Genomic DNA, 5794 nt, shown 5'->3' on the forward strand with positions numbered 1-5794 from the left:
CGTACGGAGATTTGAACCTTCTGGTGTTATGCTGTGTGTGGCACCAGCGTCGGAGTGGTGACCACGTTCCTGAGCTTTGCATGATTTTGTTTGCATTATGTATATATGTTTTTGATAAACATTTGATATACTGTTCGGCATTTCTCTCTTTTGTAGTCTGTTTGCTTTCAGTTGTGGCCTATATTTTTGTACTCCATGCTTTACATACTCAGTACATCTTTCGTACTGACCCCCTTTCTTCGGGGGGCTGCGTTTCATGCCCGCAGGTACAGACGCCGGTGATCCACCACTGTAGGTTCCACTTCTGCTATTTCGGAGTACTCCCTTGATTCGGAGTCCACTTTTGGTATATATATATATATCTTTCGCCATGTATATATATTTCTGCATATCTGACTATTTGGGTACGGCGGGGCCCTGTCCCGTCATATGGTTCTGTCGGTCAGTTTAGAGGTCTGTGGACACGTTTGTGGGTTATGGTCAGTCTGTATGCTTATGTGTATATGTTGTTTGGGTGATCCCATACGCCGAGGCGGCCAGTCCGCATATGTTTGTGCATTGCTTTGATTAGCCCTGTGTGGCCTCTGTTGGTGTTTGCTGTGTACAGGGTTATTCTGGTTAGTCCGAAAAACAAAGGAAACTCTGTCGAAATTTTTTTCTAGAAATTATCTGTATTTGGAATATAGCTTTGTCGACTTCTGCTATACATTTGAATACGTTTGATAGATGGGTTTGGGTGCCCAGATCGGGCACTAGTCACGGCCTACGGGGTTGGGTCGTGACAAAAGTGGTATCAGAGCGGTTTGTCCTCGAAATGTCCACAGGCCGTGTCTCGTAGAGTCTTGTTTATCGGTGTGTTGTGCACCACATCTATAAACAGGAGGCTACAGGGCATTTAGGGTGTCACTATTCTTTGGAATCTTAGATCGTGCGTTAGAGCTGTGCTATTAGGATGATTTTGGTCTGATTCGTTATTGTGTTTGCAGTGATGCCTCCGAAGAAGGCAACGGCGGCCCAGAAGGGCAAGGCGAGGATGAGAGAGACCAGTCAGGCACAGCGAGCTACCCGGGCTCATGTTTATGATTTGCCTGAGGTCGTGCCCCACTCAGAGGGGTCCGCTACACCACCAGTGGTACAGCCTGGAGCAGGTCCATCAGTAGCTCCAGAGGCCCGAGTACCCGCTACCGAGACTCCAGCTCCTCAGCCGGGGGCGGAGGACAGGACCCTGAGGGAGGCTGTACAGTTGCTGACCACATTGGTAGCGGGGCAGGGTCGCAGACGCGGGCGGAGGGACGATGATGATGATGATGACAGACGAGACAGCCTGAGAGTTCGGGAGTTCTTACTGTGTGGCCCTCCAGAGTTTTTCGGGTCTAAGCCCGATGAGGACCCCCATGACTTTATTCGGGGGATGCGGCGCTCACTAGACTTGGTCAGGGCTTCAGAGACCGAGTTGGTCGAGTTGGCCTCGCATAGACTTCGGGATATTGCTGCTCACTGGTATGAGTCCTGGGAGCTATCTAGGGCCGAGGGTGCTCCTCCAGCTACTTGGGTCGAGTTTGTGACTGCTTTCACCCGCCACTTTCTGCCCCCAGAGTTGCGATGGGCGCGGGCTGATCGATTTTTACATCTGCAGCAGAGGGGTCGGAGCGTTCGTGAGTATAATCTGGAGTTTGATTCCCTGGCCCGGTATGCACCTGCCGTAGTAGCAGATATGTCTGATCGGATGCACAGATATGTTATGGGGTTGGATCGCTATTTGATCGACGGCTGTATGGCAGTGTCATTGCAGACAGATATGGATATTGCCCGACTTCAGGCTTATGCGATGGGTTTGGAGGACCGTCACAGGTCTAATTATTCTAGCAGAGATCGGGACAGGAGGCCGCCCAAGAGGGCTAGGTCCGCGGGATATTCTGGAGATTCTCGAGGCAGGCAGCCTCAGCAGCAGCAGACAGGCTGACAGCTTCCTCCGTCCAGCCGGAGTACTCAGTCTGGCGGCAGGAGGTTTGATAGCGCAGGACCGCCTGGGGCCGGTCAGGGCTCCAGGGCGGCAGGTTCACAGGTGTCTAGAGGCCCCAGCCAGGCCAGACCACCCAGACCCCGTTGTTCTCATTGCGGGAAGTCTCATCCTGGGGAGTGCTATCGAGCTACTGGAGCTTGTTTTTCGTGCGGTGGTCAGGGCCATTTTATGCGAGATTGTCCGTTGGCTAGTGGTTCTGGTAGTGTGGCTCAGCCGACAGGGTCAGCCGCCAGTTCATCATCTGCTCCATCTGTTGTACGCCCTGCAGGGCGAGGTGCGCCGACACCGGCGGGACGCGGTCGAGGCCACGGTGGCGTTTCAGGTTCTAGCGGTCCCTTGAACCGCATATATGCTTTGGCCAGCCGCCAGGATCAGGAGGCTTCGCCAAACGTCGTCACAGGTACATTACTGGTTTTCTCCAGATCTGTATATGCATTGATTGACCCTGCCTTTACTTTATCATATATTTCCCCGCTCGTTGCTAGTAAAATTGGGATAGTGTCTGAGCCTATAGAGCCATTTGAGGTAGCCACACCGGTTGGAGACTTTGTTATAGCGAGATAGGTTTATAGGGATTGTTCTGTGACTATATATGATCGTTGCACCAAAGCTGATTTGGTAGAATTAGATATGCTGGAATTCGACGTTATTATGGGTATGGACTGGTTATCTTCCTGTTATGCTAATGTTGACTGCCAGAAGAAGGTAGTCCGTTTTCAGTTTCCAGGGGAACCAGTTATAGAGTGGTTCGGGTCTACAGCATCGCCGAGGGGTAAGTTTATTTCGTACCTCAAGGCTAAGAAGATGATTCATAAAGGCTATATCTATTACTTGGTTCGTGTGCACGACACTACAGCTGAGACACCTACTATTCAGTCTGTTCCGGTCGTTAATGAGTTCCCAGATGTATTTCCTGACGAGCTTTCTGGCCTTCCGCCTGAGCGGGAGATTGATTTTACTATAGAGTTGATGCCGGATACGCAGCCTATATCTATTCCTCCGTACAGAATGGCACCGGCTGAATTGAAGGAGTTGAAGGAGCAGCTGAAAGATTTGTTAGATAAAGGCTTTATCAGACCCAGTACATCACCCTGGGGAGCGCCGGTATTATTTGTAAGAAAGAAAGACGGGTCACTGCGCATCTGTATCGATTATCGGCAATTGAATAAGGTGACTATAAAGAACAAATATCCCCTCCCCCGGATTGATGATTTGTTTGATCAGTTGCAGGGTGCTAAGCATTTTTCGAAGATAGATCTGCGCTCAGGTTATTATCAGGTGAGAGTGCGAGAATCTGATATCCCGAAGACTGCTTTCAGGACCCGGTACGGGCATTACGAATTCAGAGTTATGTCTTTCGGATTGACTAATGCTCCAGCAGTATTTATGGATCTGATGAATCGGGTATTTCAGCCTTTTCTGGATATGTTCGTTATTGTGTTTATTGATGACATTCTGATTTACTCGCGATCAGCCGAGGAGCATTCAGATCATTTGAGGACGGTGCTTGGTATTCTCCGTCAACAGAAGTTATACGCTAAATTCTCCAAATGTGAATTCTGGTTGACTTCTGTGGCATTCTTGGGCCATATTGTCGGCGCAGATGGTATTCGGGTCGATACGCAGAAGATTGAGGCTGTACAGAATTGGCCCAGGCCTACTACACCGACAGAGGTGCGTAGTTTTCTGGGATTAGCCGGATATTATCGCAGGTTCGTGGAGGACTTTTCTTCTATTGCAGCACCACTGACGAAGCTTACTCAGAAAGCAGCGAACTTTCTGTGGACCGATGCCTGCGAGCGCAGCTTCCAGATGTTGAAAGAAAGGTTAGTTTCAGCACCAGTTTTGACTCTTCCAGAGGGATCAGATGGGTATGTGGTCTATTGTGACGCCTCTGGTATTGGGATAGGTTGTGTGTTGATGTAGCACGGTCGAGTCATAGCCTATGCTTCCCGGCAGCTCAGATCGCACGAGAAGAATTATCCCACTCATGATCTTGAGTTGGCCGCAATGATTCATGCTTTGAAGATTTGGCGGCATTATTTATATGGGGTCCATGTCGATATTTATACGGACCATAAGAGTCTCCAGTACATCTTTAAGCAGAAAGAATTGAATTTGCGGCAGCAGAGATGGCTTGAGCTACTGAAGGATTATGACGTTGATATTCTGTACCATCCTGGGAAGGCCAATGTGGTAGCGGATGCACTTAGCCGCAAGTCTATGGGCAGCTTGGCTGATGTACCATCTGGTAAGAAAGATTTGGTTCGTGATATTCATCAGCTGGCCAGCCTTGGAGTTCGTTTGGTGGAATCTGGAGATTCTGGGATCTCTGTTCGTGCAGTTGCTGAATCATCTATTATAGTAGAGGTAAAGCAGCGTCAGTTCGAAGATCCTATTCTGGTTCAGTACAGAGATGTGGCCCTTAATAAAGACAAGACTCCGTTTGAAATTTCACCTGAAGGGGTATTATTATATGAAGGCAGATTTTGTGTTCCGGATGTTGCAGGCTTACGACGACAAATCATGGGCGAGGCGCATAATGCACGGTATTCTGTTCATCCTGGTTCCACTAAAATGTATCATGATCTCAGGTGTTTGTATTGGTGGGACGGTATGAAGAAAGATATTGCCGAGTTCGTTAGTCAGTGCCCGAATTGTCAGCAAGTTAAAATTGAACACCAGAAGCCCGGTGGGTTATTACAGGAGATGGAAATTCTAGCCTGGAAATGGGAGATGATTAATATGGATTTCGTTGTTGGGTTACCGCGCACTCCACGCAGGTATGATTCTATTTGGGTTATTGTTGACCGATTGACGAAATCAGCCCACTTTCTCCCAGTCCGGACTACTTATTCGGCTGAGGACTATGCCAGATTGTATATCAGAGAGATAGTCAGACTTCACGGAGTCCCTGTATCTATTATTACTAACCGAGGTGCCCAGTTCACGGCAAATTTCTGGAGGTCATTTCAGGAGGGATTGGGGACTCAGGTGAGCCTCAGTACAGCTTTTCATCCTCAGTCCGACGGGCAGGCCGAGCGTACTATTCAGACGCTGGAAGATATGTTACGGGCCTGCGTTATTGATTTCAGGGGCAGCTGGGATGATCATTTGCCGCTTATTGAGTTTGCCTATAATAATAGTTATCACTCCAGCATTCAGATGGCACCGTATGAAGCCCTTTATGGCAGAAAATGCAGATCTCCTATTGGTTGGTTCGACGTGGGCGAGACTAAGTTAATCGGGCCAGATGTGATCCAGGAAGCAGTAGATAAGGTAAAGCTTATTCGGGAGCGATTATTGGCTGCACAGAGTCGGCAGAAAGCATATGCAGACAGACGACGTCGACCACTAGAGTTCTAGATTGGCGACTGGGTATTTCTGAAGGTGTCGCCTATGAAGGGTGTTATGAGATTCGGTAAAAAGGGTAAGTTAAGCCCGCGGTATATCGGGCCGTATCAGATCATTCGGAAGATAGGCGAGGTCGCCTATGAGCTAGACTTACCATCCGATTTGGAGGCCGTACACCCGGTATTTCATGTGTCTATGCTGCGAAAATGTATTGGTGATCCTTCTAGGATATTCCCAGTGGATGATATTCAGGTAACGGAGCATTTATCTTATGAAGAGCAGCCTATAACTATTCTGGATCGGCAGGTCAGGAGACTACGCACTAAGGAAGTGCCTTCTGTTAAAGTCCTGTGGCGCAACAACAATCGGGAAGAGATGACTTGGGAGGCGGAGGACGAGATGAAGAAGAAATACCCC

Source organism: Lycium barbarum, chromosome 10 (assembly GCF_019175385.1).
Source record: "Lycium barbarum isolate Lr01 chromosome 10, ASM1917538v2, whole genome shotgun sequence".
NCBI classification, from domain to species: Eukaryota; Viridiplantae; Streptophyta; class Magnoliopsida; order Solanales; family Solanaceae; genus Lycium; species Lycium barbarum.